The sequence below is a fragment of the Mytilus galloprovincialis genome, chromosome 12, assembly GCF_965363235.1.
Source record: "Mytilus galloprovincialis chromosome 12, xbMytGall1.hap1.1, whole genome shotgun sequence".
NCBI lineage: Eukaryota > Metazoa > Mollusca > Bivalvia > Mytilida > Mytilidae > Mytilus > Mytilus galloprovincialis.
Window position 1 is genome coordinate 64185005 of NC_134849.1, and position 16894 is coordinate 64201898.

The 16894-nt window shown below is 31.2% G+C and overlaps 1 protein-coding gene across 3 annotated transcripts in view; it reads left to right on the forward strand.

The window, feature by feature from the left end:
* Positions 1-16894, forward strand: part of LOC143054535 (adenylyl cyclase-associated protein 1-like) — a 71149-nt gene that overhangs the window by 36576 nt on the left and 17679 nt on the right. The window lies entirely within an intron of this gene.

Below are 16894 nucleotides of genomic sequence, written 5' to 3' on the forward strand. Positions count from 1 at the left end.
AATTTACTTTTAAATGATAAAACGAGAGCCGTGGTGTAGTGGTTAGTGCAACGGGTTACTAACACAAGGGTCCTGGTTTCATCCCTACTCTGGGGACAAAATTTTACAGACTGAATTTTCTGCTCTCCCTTGACACCATGTGCGAGTATGGTTTTGAGGAAACAATGATAGTCTGTCGGAAGGGGACCATAAATGGCTGACCCATGTTAAGACAGAACCATATCTCTTGCACTTAAAAGACACCCTTGTAGATTTCGAAAAAAGAGCAGGCTAATGCTGCTACAAGGCAGCACTCGCAACAGCATAGTGGAAAGGGATTATTATAAGTTGCAATAACTTGTTTTCCAATCCACTATAAATAAATAAGTTTAAACTAAGACAAGGCATGTCATTTTGATCTCTTGTGGAGAGTTGTCTCATTGGCAATCATACCACATCTTCTTTTTTATATGACGTATGATACTTTCTATCCTAAAATAAAACATAATTTTAGTCTCCAACAGATTTGTAAAAATAACTGATGAGTCTTTAAAACAATAAACTCTCATAAACTAGGTAAAAAAGTAGCTGTTTATAAAAATAATTCAAGCTTATAAACAAAACAACAAAGAAATTTTAATGACTTGAAAAAAGGCTGTTCATGCGTTGATTGTAGTATAAAATTTACCCTGTTTAAAAGATTATGAGGTAGCGATTTATGTTATTTAGATCAAAATTTTCAGATTTGAAATTCCTAGCTGTTCGCTACTGTCAGTATCTCATTTTAATGAGTTGAAGTTAGCCCCCAAGTGGGTTAGAAATCATATTTGAATGAAAATTACTCAATGCTTACCAATCTTATCAAAATTTAGTCTGCCTTTACAAATAATTAATTTTGTTCAAATGATAGGTCATGTGTGGCTTGTATATGGTTGATAGATTTGAATAATTTAAATATTTACCAGCTGTCTGAAGAAGACTGCAATGTACCATTATAAATCTTCTTTTATCACTATTCTCTTTATCATAGGTTTAGCTGTGTATGTACATTGGTTTTTTTTCTCAATAGGATTTTTTTTTTTTTGCAGTCTTCAAGGAATTTTTTTTTTACTTGAAAGCCTGAAAAATTATTCTTTCATATTTTTTTTTTTATATTTGAATTGCTTGTGAGGCTTCTTTGCAGGAACATTTTTACTGGTCTGAAATAATTTTACTAGCCTTCATGGCCTTGGCGATAGGGCTTGTAATATATTGTGAAAACTGACTGAAACTCTCAATAGATATATCTTTAATGTGCAACAATTAAACAGAAAATGTCTCTGTCCAAATCTTATATAAGCTGTGTTGGATAGAAATTAACCTTTTGCTACTGCATGTATACTTGTAAATTCATAAGCATTTTATTGATTTTGAAACATTCAAATTCAAAAAAAAGGATGAATGTTGGTCTGTTAAAAGGTTTCTTACAACAACTCGATTTTGAAACAGTTACAGATTTTCCATAGCTATTTTTTATGCCCCACCTAGGGGCATTATGTTTTTCTGTCTATGGGTCTGTTTATTTGTTTGTATGATTGTCCGTCAGTCTGTCCGGCTTCAGGTTTAAGATTTTGGTCAAGTTAGTTTTTGATGAAGTTGAAGTCAAATCTTTCTAAGTTGGCATTTTGACCCCAATTTAAAGGTCCACTAAACGTAGAAATTGATAGTGGGAGTGGGGCCCATTCTTGTTCAACCCAAAATTAGTTAATGGATATATTGATATTCATTTTATTGATGCAGCTCACAAGTATATCAGATAGACCTGACACAAACTCGCCCTCATCTTCAGTAAATTAGTGCATCTTTAAGTAAAGCACAGCTGTTTGACAATTACATAGATTATGTTGTAGGCTGTTACTGAAAGACGATAAGAAAGTGCTTCATACACCTCATTTAAAAAAAAAAATAATATGACTTTAATTTATTGCAAGTTTAGTCAGACTTGTCAGATATTGGATCGGTTTTGCATATAAAGGCTTTCTTAAACCAAACTACACTAAAATGACTATTAAATCACAAATATATATTTTTTTTAACAATGAAACTTTTTTGTGAGAACAATTGGCAATCTATCTTCTTCTCTTGTTTATATTTTCTCTTGTTGATATTTTCTTTCTTGTAAAAAGTTATTTTTCAGTAAAGAAAAACATAAATGCTGATTCAGACATTTTTGTGGCAATTATTATTTGGATTTTTTAACAAAATCAAATGTTGAGATTAATTATTGGGAATTTAATAAGGTAAAGCTATCAACATTTAAAATCAAAGTTTTTTTTTTGTTTTGTAAAACCTCTAATGTCGTAATATTTGTAATTATAGAAACATAACAAATATTTCTGAAATTACAGCACTCTGTTACATACCTTAATCATAAGGTCGTTACCCTGAGCTCTTATTAAAATTTTGACATCTAATCAAAACATATGTTTCAAAATAAATAGATAATGTTTAAATTTTTTTCATGAAAATAATCAGTAGCTACCATATGTCTTTCCTATTAAACTTATTTGTAACGAAATACAACGTACCACGAAACTTTCTACTTCCTCGAGAAAACCTTGTATCCGAGGTTATGTTTGAGGATGCTTCGATTCTCGGTGATATCTTAAACACATGGTTCCATACCTTTTAATTCATATAATACGTTACTTAAACCTGTTCGGGCATGGAGAAATAATCTCATCTCCAAAGTGTTGATGAATCATAGATACTTGTTCGAGTTTTCGTTCCTTGATGAAGATTCGGGAAATCAATTAGAAGATTTTTGACCTCTGAAGTTGTAATTAAAAATGTAATTATGGTTATGTATTTGTTTGTAATTGCTTGATTTGTGATGTTACCACTATTTTGTATCATGTAATTGTAATAATAGGCACAGATGCAGCCGGTGCAGATTTGAAAGCGCGAGAGGATGTTTCTGACATGTTTTTCTTGTTGCTCTTTCTCTTCTTTGAATGTCACCTCTACGCTGAAATGTCAGTGCTTTTTTTTTGTTTAAAATCTTTAAACTTAGATCTCTATATGTATTAATTGGACAGCTGCAGGGGATCAATTAGAAGTTTTGCCCACCATCCATGGCGAGGGGATAACAGATATATACCCCCTGAGCTGGATTATATATCAACTAACTATTCTCCTCCTTAATTTCCCCTAAAGTATCAAGTCTTCATTTTACAGGGATGTATCAAAATGATTTTTATATTGGTCCTAGTAATGTCTTTTTATGGGAATCAATATTAATGTTTATATCATAATTTTGAGAATTCTACATGGTTTTGAGATTATCCTCAATTGGAATTTTACATTTTTTAAACAGACCCTAAGAATTAGCTATAAAGAAAATCACTGTTTTCTGTATCGTTATGAAAAAAAAATAATAATCTATAAGTTGTCACGAAATAGAAGTTCCTTTGTAATAGAAGTTCCAAGTGGAAGAAATATTCTGTATTATTATTTCCATTGGAACAAATATAACAGTATTTCATTTTGTTCCTTACGAAATAAAGGTTAAAGAAAATCTGTTCTGTTAGTCCAAACAAATAAACGTTGACATAGTATCTGATATGTAAACATCATACTGTGTCCCTGTTTCGATACCTCAATGCTAAGATTATAGTACATCTAACTTTATAGGTTATCAGAGCATGTAAGTGCAGTCGCACTCTGCTGTAAACAGTAATATTTTCACAGCTTGTGTTATGGCAAGATGGACTTTCTCTCTTCTGATCAGAGAAGCATCAAAGTTTGTGTCGAGGAAATCAGTATATAAATATTAGTAATATAAAAGTCATTCATGAAAAATGATTGAAATATGGGGAAATCATTTGAACAGTGGAAGCTGACTTACTTGAGCTTTTTTTTTTTACATTTTAAGAGTAGAGAATAGCAAGCCACCAACCTTAATATACTAGTATTAAAAGATAATCTATGTTTATGTCCAAATGATATTTAAATTTTGAGTTATTGATCATGTAGTCATGTTAAGTCATTTAAGGTTTCTGGTGTTAAATGTGCATGCACTCAGTGGGCCTAAGCTCCATTCTGGGTAATTGAATAAAATAATTTTTCTCCTTCAAAACACTCCTTGTAGGACCAATATTTAATTGGTATTTCAAATGAAATTTATTATAAAAAAGGGAACTTGGTGGCTCAGTTGTCTAAGTACTCCTACTACTGTAATCACTAGCCAGTCAACACTGAGGTTGTGAGGTCAAACTCCACTTGTGAGGGTGCACTTGACTCCAATTTAAATTGACTAGGATTATCAGTTTTCCTATCGAAGGCCAGTTATTACGGCTTCCTCCACCTACAAAAACAGACCGCCACGAAATAGCCCAAAAGTGGGGCTTGAAAGTGGTGTTAAAACACAAACAATCAACAATCAATCAGTTATAAAAAAAAAAAGATGTTAAATGGTAACAAATGTAATAATTAACCCTGTAATATAATATGGTTCATCTTTCAAGACCAGCAATATTTATTAAACACAGGAAGAGACAATATTTCATCTGTATCAACAAATAATGATGAGACATCATGAGTCAGCAGTTTTTACAAACACCATAGTATACATGGATGCCCCACTTGCATATCATTTTCTTTGTTCAGTGAAATAGAAATTGGGGTTAAAACTCTAATTCGGCATTAAAATTAGAAAGATCATATCATAGGGTCCATGTGTATTAAGTCCAAAGTGATGACTTTATCTTCATCAAAAACTACCTTGACCAAAAACTTTAACCAGGACAGACGGTCAAACTAATGAACAAATAGACTAACAAACAAATGAACAGACAAACAGACCAAAAAGCATAATGCCCCAAAAAGGGACATTAAGACTAATTAATTTTTGTAATGTCAGTTTTGTGAAAAGAATTCATTGTAAGGCTAATAGCCAAGGGTAACTTTTTAAAGTTTAGAAAGAGAAGAACATAAATAATTAAATAAAAATATGTGTTTAAAAGAGGTTGTGCAGATGTATGTCAAATATTGAAATTCTTTGGGAGTTTTGACATTTCGTTCAAAGTCTGATAATAGCCCAACAAATTTGCTGCAAATCAGATTTGAAATGAGCAAGCTATTAAATTCCAAACTGGAAACTTACAACACTTTAAAATTGAAATCAAGATGAAAATCTCTTTAACATTTACAAAGAAACATGTTGATGCAATTCTTTTCAAATTATTTACAACATTTGTGAAACCTATAGTGCAGACACACGCCAAACTTATAAATTACTTATTTATGTTCTGATAGTAAAAATCTTGAAACAGATAAGAAATCTCAGCTGCCAGTCAAATTTTGATTGACAACGTCAATTTCAGAATTTTCAACAGAATTTTCTGATTGGCTGACGTAAATTTCAAGGAATTTGATTGGATCTTGACAAAAATAAACAAAACCACACAGATTCAACAAAGATTCCTGCAGTTTTTTACACTATAAAGTGTAGATAAGAAAGTTCCTTCAAGGTCACATTCATAATTGTGTGTTGTTTTACATCTTCTGATCTGAAAAAGATACCTTTATAATTACCACTATTAATATACTAACCATTATCAAGGTTACTGGTTTAGAAACAACTTGGATTTGAAATCATTAGGGTACCAGATAGAAATCAGTAAATTATCAGTTGCTTATAATTATTGGCATGGAGTTTGAAAGATGATAATATATAGATTTTTAGTACTGTATAAGAGTCAATTTATTGTGAAAAAAAAAGTTGAAGAATGCAAGTACACTTTTATATTTCATTGTTATCGAAATATTAGCTGATTGATAGCTAATTAGTTCCATGAGTCTTTTACCTTGATCACTGGTAATTAATGTCTAATAAACAGATTAGTGTAAAAGAAGATACTGGTATGTGTTGGTTTTGAATTGATCAGCTAATTAGGGTTACAGATTTCTTACCTGATCAAGACTTAATTAATAGATTGAATTGAGGTCAATATAGAGTGCTTGTTTACATTATATAATATATTGTTAGACTTGGTTGATTTCATATTGATGAGTTATGTCATTTTTGTCTTACCAAAACAAAAGTCACACATACGAGGCATATAGGTTTGAAAGTTTGGCAGCGTTTAAGGCACAAAGTTTTTGAATTTGTATTCAGCTTTATATTTCAAAGGATAGAAGACCTTGTATGCAGATGATACATGTTATAAAGTTTCCATCAGTCATATATGTCCATTGCCCTTGACCTCATTTTCATGGTTCAGGGACTTCTTGAAAAAAAGGTCTATTCAAATAACAAACTCATTTTTTATGAGTAATTGAATAACTATATTTGGTGAATGAGATTATTGCAAGGTTTACATGTCTGTAAGACGGGGTTCGCTTGACCTCAACCTTAATTTATTAATTAGTGATCAATGTTTAGATTCTGTGGTCAAGTCTGTGTGTCAGATACTATTTATAAGCAATAGGTCAACTATATTGATTGTAATGTGTACATGTCCATTGTACAGGTTTCCTTTCTTTTTGACATTTTCCCTGCATTCATTTGATTACTTATGAAATAGCTCTAATTTGTTAGCAGTCAAATGTATTTTTGAGAAAAAAAAAGATTGAAGTCATCAAAGAGGTGCTGAATTTTCATGCTTTTTTTATTTATTTTTTGTAGATAAACTCATTATACATTCTGCACACTTGAAAAGCAAGTCTTCTACAAAAAAAAAACCTTATCAGGGACGCTGGAATCAAAAACATGAACCCGCCTTGTCTTGGTGCCCTTTAGAAATTAACAGCATCAGTACTAAGAATTGATAATCTATGGCTGTTCATTACCTAGTAATAAATTTCACTTGACATAAGTTACACCTTTACTTGTCTAATTGTTTATTTCAATTGTTTGAATGGTTATGATTTAATTATCTGCCCTTTGTTTTGAAACCTAGAACAAAACAAATACAAAAAGGAAAAATGTGCCTTGAAATAATATCTTGATGAAATTCAGCGATCAAATGGGAGTTTATTTTGACAATAAAGAAATGACTATCTTTGATTTGCCACGTTCTGCACTCAGATAACTCGTAAAACAAAAACAAACACGCCATCTTAAATAAGAACGCTGCAAATGTGACATCCCTGATTATCTCAACATTATAGAATGTTTTCCACGTTTTGAACGTTTTGAACTTTTTAGATATTTTGTAACGCTCTGGGTCTTTCTTCAGCAATTATAAAACTTTTTTCACCACTTTTCTTTTAAGACTAACACAGAATAACCTTCTTGAGCCCTTAGAATACTAGTTTGCATTTAGTTTGAGACCTGAAATAACTTCACTTTTATGTTGTTATAAAACAACTGCATCATCATTGAAAGAATGTTCAAAATGGCTGTAATAGTCATCTACAATTGATCATACAGTAATTAATTACCAAATCAATTAATGAGAATAGTCTTATAAAACAGATGTAATTTTCAGAACAATTAGTTCATAATATTATACATATGATAAAAATAAGTCAAATTGACTCTTCGTAATTTTTTCTTTGGTATAACTTTACATTTGAAAGCTGTTTTTGACTTTCATGTTTTGATAAACATTCTTATTTCTTCTGTACAGAGAAGTGCAATTAAATTTCAATTTTCCGAACACTCGCAATTCTCTTTTTATGAAGCGCCATCTGTTTTCTCATTTACGATTTTGATCAAAGTGAAAATAATCGCTAGGATCTATCCATGTTTTATATTTTAGTGAAAAGGTTATCTTTTTAAAAAATCTGTTTTTATTTTGCTGTCTTGTAGAGAGGGAGAATCGTTGAGGTAGATTGAACTGAATGCACATTATAAGCTTATAATACTTTGAAAACTTATACTTTCTATTCAAGCTGGTTCCATTGACTCATTAAACAAACATTTTTTTCTTCTTTTTTTATGCTATAAGAATGAAAGAAGATTTAGAGTTAACTTTAAAGACACATGTACAGCAACCTGATGACAAAAAATCAGACACACAGTAAAACTACAAACAGTCTTCACCCTTTGACAATGAACAAGAGGTCAATAATATCAATCTTTAAACAGTACTAGATAGGGGAATTAAAGGAAAAATAAATAGAGACTATCAAAGATTTGTTGGGTTGCTGTCTTTGATTACATTTCCAATTGTCCGTCTCTGCTGTCTCAGTGTATGTTCCATATTTAAGTTTTGCTTTCGGGTATGTTAATATTTTGGTTTATTAACCCAGAAGAAATCTATTAAATGAAATGAATATTACTTGTAACATACATGATGAAAGTGACAGAAAGTCAGATGTAGTTGTGTTGCTTATATATATTTTGGTCAGGACTTAAATCTAAGACTGCTTCTAATTCCAATAAAATGACAAAATATCATTCTCATGGTAAAAGGTCTTTCACATCTGCATTTATACTTAAGTTACAAAAACTGAAACCTGAAATATATCAAGACTTTCAATTGAAAAATATCAATATATTATGAAGTCAAAAAATCACAAAATTATAAAATTTATAGGATTTGGTTGCCAATTTTATATCCATTTGTATTTCTTCTTTATGTTTCATTTAAAGAAATTTATAGACTGTTTCTTTTGACTGGTTTATCTGTTATTCCTTGGCTCCAAATGGACAATTAAAAAAAAAATACAATTTTTCAGCATTTATTTTCATACCAAGAGAAATGGGCATGAAGGCATGCTTCTGTAAGATATTTGAATGATTGATGAATGTTTAACATCAAGGTGAAGAATGTATATATCTCTCCCCCTCGCCTGAATGGACCCTTTCTCCTGATTGCAGGGGCCTAGGTGGCCGAGTGGTCTAAGTAGTTACTTAAACTGTCTCCAATCTTAATTGACTTAAGGATTGTCAGTTTTCCTATTGAAGGTTGGTGGTTTTCTCCGGAAACTCTAGCTTCCTCCACCAATAAAAACTGGCTGCCACGAAATAGCCTAAATACAGTGCTTAAAAGTGGCGTTAAAACACCAAAATCAAATCGAAATCAAATCTGCTGATTGCTTTCTCCTTTCTCACTTCCTCCTTTCTCCTGATCTTCAAATAAATCTAATGGCAATCCCTTATAATCTCTAACACCTTCTTCAATAGATAAGGGTTACGATTCAGTCCCCTCCTCCCAGAGTGGAGATGAGGGTAATGAATCGTAACTCTTGGCTAGAAAAGAGGCTCTCATACAAATTTATGATTTGTCTATTCAATATCCTACAGTTTATAAAGATAGATACATTGTAGTTATAAAAACTTTAATACTTAATTATAACGCAAATAACCAGTTCAAATTTACAAATAAATTGTCTTGGGTATAAAACAGATATTGCCTGCGTCTGATCTTTCAATAACAGTTTTATATTATTACAGTATATGTTTACTTTAATGAGTAGCAATTGATGGATATCTCGGAATTTAAAAAAATCAGGCATGTTGAAATGTGTTAAAAATGTGTTCGCATGCATGTTCATCACATTATTAGGAAAGTGTGCGGAGTGCAACACCTTCTTTACTTATCTTTACTGGTTATAAAACAGATTGCGTACTTTTTTTAGCCGACTTTTCTTCGAAGGAGTATATCTGTCTCAATGAAATAATTTACACTATCCCTATACTTTAGGATAAGGGTTTATTTATGGTTTGAGTAAGATAAGGGGATGTTTTAGATTAGAGTTAGGTTTCAGACTTAGGTTTAGTGTAAGGGTAAGGTTTAGAGTTAAAGAAAGTTTAGTACAGTTCTTTAAAGGTTTTGACCCCTAAAGTAAAAAAGCCCATGGTTGTGCTGACCCCAACAGTGGAATCTTTTTGGTATTTGTTGATATCTCTAAGTGTTTTTGTGTTTTGTGATTATTTGGTGTTTATGTCGTTATGGTAATGTTCCATATTTGTGATTTTGCAAATTGTCTGGACATAAAGTTTTTGGTATAGCTTCTCCTCAGATCCAATTATATTGTCAGTAAGAACTGCAAGCAGTGGCTCCCCCAGTTGAACACACACAAACAGCCAACACCAGTTGAGATGTGGCAAATGTCAAAACGAGAAAATACTTTTATATGTGTTGGAGTTAAGTGTTATGATGTCCATTTTCACTGAACTAGTATACATTTTAATTAGGGACCAGCTGAGGCCCACCTTTGGGTAAAAGATTTTCTTGCTGCGTTGAAGACCCATTCTGCTCTTATGTCCGGTTACTGTCCAACATCCAGACACCCAGGGGCTTTTCTTTTATTTACCATTGCACTAGAGGTCTATTGTAGTAATCTTGTTGGGAGGACTTTATCTCTGTTTCCAGGAACTGACATAATGAAATTTTGAAACCTTCAATGTATACAAAGTATAAAACAAGATGGTAACTAATTTAGTTTTACAACTTTTTATAAACCTTCACATATTAGTTTTTTAGCCAGATAAAAGGACGCCCAAATAGAAAATATATACCGGTAACTGCCTAAAATTTGGGAAATAGATATTGTTTATTGATAACCAATGAGTTAAAAATTAGAATAATCATCAAGAATGAATTTGTTAGTCGTCTTTGAACATTTGTGGAACAAACAATTTAAAAATATTTTGTAAAAGTAAAAGCTAACTAAATGACCCAGACAAAGATAAGACGTACAACAAATGATTGAAAAGAAAATCAGAATGATTAATAAAAGTTCTTTTGAACTTTTCAAGATGGTCGATTTCCATCCATTTGCTAGATTAATTATTTATTTTTATTTAATACGCACAAAATGTAAACACATTCAGCACTTCTCTATGTTTATCCTTCTGCCTAGAAAAGTTTATAAAAATCTCAAAAACCATTTGAGCAGAACATAAGGTGTTTGGGGAAAGTGAATGAAAAAATAAGCAAAATTTACTTTGAATCAATTTTATTTAAATTCCTGAAGAAATTTAAGATTTTTTCTCATTCCCATCTGTTTATTCAGGTACAAAGAAGTGGGGGGTCAAAATCTAAGAGTGTTTTGTTTTTATAATAAGCATTGCTGAACATCGATCTGAAAATAAGTTGTGGGTGTACTTAAACAAAGGGAGGTAGCTCCGGACTTATTTCTTTTTTAACTTGTCTTCTGCTTGTTAAATACTCCAGATCTATTTTGGAAGAAATTTTAAAAAATTACTTTGGTTTCTTCATATTTCAATTATCTGTTGAAATTTTAATGCTCTTTCATTTTGCATATTATATGTTCAACTATAATTGTTCTAGGGTTCTTAAACAAAGGGAAGTAACTGAACTAAAAAAATATATATATGTCTTCTGCTGGTTAAATACTCCAGATCTGATGGAAGACATTTTGAAAAATTAGTTTATTTTTTTTCGTTATTTCTATTATCTGTTGAAATTTTTATTCTCTTTATTTATGGATATTATCTGTTGAAATTTTAATGCTATATTCCCCTATGCATATTATCTGTTGAGATTTTTATGTACATGCATGTTTATCTCGTCAATAAAAGACACAAAATTAATCACATTTCACACAATTTCTAGGATATTTATGCCCTGATAATTGTGATACTGTAAATAAGCAATAAAACTTGGTGCATTTTAAAATTTAAAGATTTGTTATAAAACAGTGATGACAGATATTGCTAAGGTGAATAAGAACATATATCTAAAGCAAGATTTTGCAAAAATCAAACTGGGTTTCAAAAATTATTCTAGAAAACCAAGATGGAAACAGAGGGTTTAAGAAATTATTTTGGGGACAAAGATGGAAATGAAAGTTCAGAAATTGTTCCTGCGGATCCTAAATTCTTCCATCTTAGAAATCAAAGTTTGGACATTGTAATTTTGAACCATTTTTATCTACCAGTAATGTACCACATTTTCTGCTTTAGAGTTATGCCCATGAACAATTGGAAACTAGCACACCTGTAGTGAGGGGTAGAGGATGTTTTGTCTGGGTTCTAATAGCAATAAATACTTTTAATATATTCAACTTTATAGATTTAGATTGAGGTTTAATTGTTAAGAGCATAATGACCCTAAATAACGTCTCAGAAACATCCTGGCTATGGGGTCTCAGTAGATTACCGGATCCAGGATTTTTCAAAGGGGTAGTGTATTTATTCACGATTATTGATACATGTAATACCAAGGAGCAGAACTAGGCAAAATATATTTTTTTTGAATATTATATGCAACAAATTGACCCCATCAATTTTCTGGATTTGCCACTGGATAGGTGTGAAACAAAATAAATACATTTCGTCAGTGTGCTGTTATGAAAGCAATTCTGCTGGCTATACATGCTTTGATCTTGTTAAAATGGGGCAGAATTCTATCCTGTTAAATCAATTTTAAAATTCTTAGTGTTTATTGTTCCATGGGTGAGAGTTCATAGAATTGAAACAGTTAATTTTAGCTGTATAATGACAATGTTAGACAAAAAGGAAAGTTCAGTTGTAGAAATGTATTGCCCCATTAGGAATGTAACTGATCCATGCTAACTGATCATTGCAATTTCTAAGATGAATCAGAGACTTTTAAATGCAATTAAAAGTCAATTATTTCACTGGGTTATTAGGACGTTCAAGTTTTTTGCAATTAATAATTCTATGGAAAGTTCATTATCTGATGTATGTTTGTGAGTATTTCAATTTACATGGACTGAGGAAAATAGTTTGTAGTATTGTAAAAGTCTGGATATAAGTTTATATAAATGGTATTCTGTGTAACCTTGTTGAGAACTTAAATTTGTAGGTTATATACTAATAGCTAATATCTAATAATAAAGAATCCATATTCTCTATAATTGATCTTTCGCTTAACCTTACAGAATTGTTATTTATTTAATTTAAACATATTTATTTATAGTGGATTGGGAACTTATATTAATCCCTTTCCATTTTGCGGGTACGAGTGCTGCCTTGTAGCGGCATTATAGCCTACTCTTTTTCGAAATCTACAAGGGTGTCTTTAACGTGCAAGAGATATGGCTCTCTTAACACGGGTCAGCCATTTATCGTCCCCTTCCGACGGACTATCATCGTTTCCTCAAGACCATACTCGCAGATGGTGTCAAGGGAGAGCCGAAAATTGAGTTCCTGAAATTTTCATCCCAAACGGGAATCGAACCAGGAACCTTTGTGTTAGTTAAGTCCGATGCACTAATCACTAAATTACAGAATTGTTAACCAAGGCTGATCTGCATAAAGCCACTTATGTTAAGATATCTAATTAATCATAGAACTATTTTATCATAGGACATGAAGAAAAATCTGACCAATGGGGAAAAATCTTAACCTAAGTAGTTTTATGCATATCAGCCCTGGTATATTTGATGGGTTTTTTCCTTGACAAAAATTATCATGATATGTGGATCTATTTTATCACTTTAAAGTAAAGGATTACTGAGATTGCAACGGCATCTTTCTTAGACCAACAGATTCTAGAGCCATCTTTAAAAGAGATTAAGATTTTAGGGTGTTGATTGTTGTATCTAACACATTGTTTCATTATAATTCTACAAATAATTACAGCTTGTCTTACACATTGTACAAATGCTCTTCATTTTGTGAGGTTGTTAGAATCTGCTCTGTCTTAATGAATGTCACCTCACATCGGCAGGGGGTGGTTCAAGGTCATTGGTTTGTCTTGTGAAAGATGATAAATTAGAAGTTAAAGAGGGAGGTTAGGAGGGTGATGAATGAGGAGGGGGAAATGAGGTTCAGGAAGGGGTATTACTGATAACCAACTTACTTTCGCAGATACTTTATTTTGGGTTTAGCCCTTTCTAGCCATAATGGTTTACTTTTTAAATTGTTATTTGTATGGAGAGTTGTCTCATTGGCACTCACACCACATCTTCCTATATCTCTTTACGGTTGATTTAATTTCACGATTCTCAAAATAACTTGATGTACTTAAAAATGTTATCGTTTTATTTAACTTTTATAGTGAAAGACAACTGTGAATACCTTTCGGTATCCACCCACTATTACCCAACCGCACGATAACCACTTCAGGTGTTGGTTCACCTTGTTCAAATTGATGTACTTAAGCATAAGAAAAACTTTCTTGTTTTTATTAAAAAAAAGTTGGTTTACAGTAATCGATTGATTAATGGTTGTTTAAAGTCCTGTGACACATCAGCAATGGTAAGGACAGTTTTAAACGGTATATTTGTAAATTCATTTTGTTGAAAAGTAAGGGACTTTTGGTACTTAGAAATAATGCAGACTTTATAAGTATTGGCCTTGAATGTGTGTGTGTACGTGTGTCTACCAATTGGTATAAGACTCCTCATGTAAAATTTAGGTACAATTATTAATCCTTATCAAGGATTACCTGAATCATTACCTGTCCATTGTATAGGTTGCTGCAATCACTGAGTTTTCATTCAATAAGGTATAAATGAGTAGAAAACAGTATTGCAGGAATTAATAAGAAAGTTCTTCTGGGACTTAAACATTATATAAATAAATACTACGTACATTTATCACAAATTAGAATTGTGACCTATCACTATATCAATACATATTAAAATAAAAGGTGTTTGGAAAAATTTTAAATTATTGGAACTGTGTCTTTTTTTTTTGCTGGTATTCATCTCAAAATAAACAATTGACAAATAGAAACCTTCAAAATTAAATGTTTTAAATGCTAAGATGATCGAAGAACTTGTTATGAATGCACTTTAATGCCTTATATAATTAAGAATTGTTTATTAATCTTCAAAGGAAATTAAAATAATCCCAATGTCTACAAGATGAAGTAGATTTGATCTTTTGTTGTTTTGTACTGCTAAGAAGTTCTTTGAAAAAATATGGCATTTACATAAATAAGTCAGTTAAAAATTGTGAACTTTATAAAATCTGACCAACATTGAACTTTGGCCTTGTAAATCAGAAGATTGGCAGACAATTAAATTATATTTAATCCTCTAGAAAAGATATAATTTAATCATTTTATCTCATTTTATATGTTTCTCCTTTTGATTTGTCAGAATGCACCAAAAAAGAAATAGAAAATTTTGATTCAGTCAGAGTCAATTCAATGTTTGAATAATTGAGTGGAGACCTTATCGTTTCAAGCCTCATTGAGAGTAAATTAGACAGATTACAATTTTACTAATTTGTTTTATACTGTTCATTGCGATTCCTTCAGTGATTTGCCAAAAATAAAATTGAACGACTTTTAAATTAGGTTTGAATTAATTAAATTCAGTAACCTATTAATTCAAAAATGTTTGCTATTTATTGTTTTGTAAATAAGAATTTGTTTGATGGCATGTGAATTTGCTTATATTTTTTCATGAGTTGCCAGAATATGTATATTATAAAATAAGCTAATTGTTAGGTTGTTCTGTAACAAAGAGGTATTAAGTTTTACCCTTGTCTGTCTACATACGGATTCAATATGTTTCAAAATTGGTTTCTGCATGTTCTCTAACTTTAGTTTGCCTCAACCATTAATGCTATCCTAAACACAATGCTTATTACCACAAAACTCAGATCGAGTTCAAATTTAGGTAAAGTCTGTTACAATTCTTGAGTTATGTCCCTTTACAACATTATATGCAAGAAGGAGCATTATCTGTGTTCCCCATTTAATTATTTTTGGTTTAAGAAATAAATTTTAAAATGAACCCTTAAATGTTACAAAAACGAATTTGAAAAAAAATTAGTTGTAAAATTACAAAGGTAAAAGTATAACTTTTTTTTAATGTGTACATGCCCTAACATACATTAGTGTGTTTTTCTATGTTGTGATGTTATACTATTGTTTCAGAAAAAGGGAAACGGTTTGATACCATTAAAACGTTTAATCCCGCTGCAAATGTTTGCACCTGTACTAAGTCAGGAATCTGATGTACAGAGAGTCAGTAGTTGTCATTTGTTTATGTAATTTATACGTGTTTCTCGTTTCTCGTTTTTTATATAGATAAGACCGTTGGTTTTCCCGTTTGAAAGATTTTACACTAGTAATTTTGGGGCCCTTATTATAGCTTGTTTTTTGGTGTGTGCCAAAGCTCCGTGTTGAAGGCCGTACCTTGACCTATAATGGTTTACTTTATAAATTGTTATTTGGCTGGAGAGTTGTCTCGTTGGCACTCATACCACATCTTCCTATCTATATCTATGAAATATTTGCCACTGGACATAAAGGAAACAACAGTTAATCTATCAAAAAAGTTAACTGAGTATTTCTGCTTTCCTTCTTTTAATAACTAAAAGAGTGTTACATTAGGCGAATACTTTGTAATTTATTTATTTTTTTAAAACAGTCAGGTTGGTGGTTTTAAAAGATGTTTTAAGAGTTAAATCCAGACTGAAGATTTGAGAATCTTTTTGTAATTAAAAATCATTGTATTATAAATATTTTGAAGACACCCACATGCCTTTTTTCTGACGTTTGAGCAACATATGTTTTTCCATAACATCTGTAGAAAACAGTGAAAACATATGACTTGGTCAATTAAAACTTATTTTTGTGTGTCAGCTGTTATACCTGTGAACTGTTGCTATCATTATAGCTTAATAGTATATTGAGCCAGCATGTTCTTCCTTCGTTGAATCCAGTTATGGGTTGTTTGTTAATTTGTAAAATAATAGCTCCTTTGCTCAATTTAGGCATATATTCCTGTTTAAGGAGGCTCGAGGGTATAAAAATTTCAGAAAAAAATCAAACATTTGTTTTTCATTATAAATTTTATTTATTTCCTTTTGTAATTGTTACTTTATCATATGGTACAAAAATCTTTCAAAACAATCAATTTGTGTTGGCCCCAGATGACTTTTTCAAATGTATACATCATTGAAAAAGTTCTAAATTATCTCCCTTTGGTGGAAAAATGCCATTTTTTGGCTTTAAAATTGAAATAACTTTTTCAACTCATCGGTGACCTATCTTTTTTAATATAATTTCCATATAAGCTGTACTTAAGG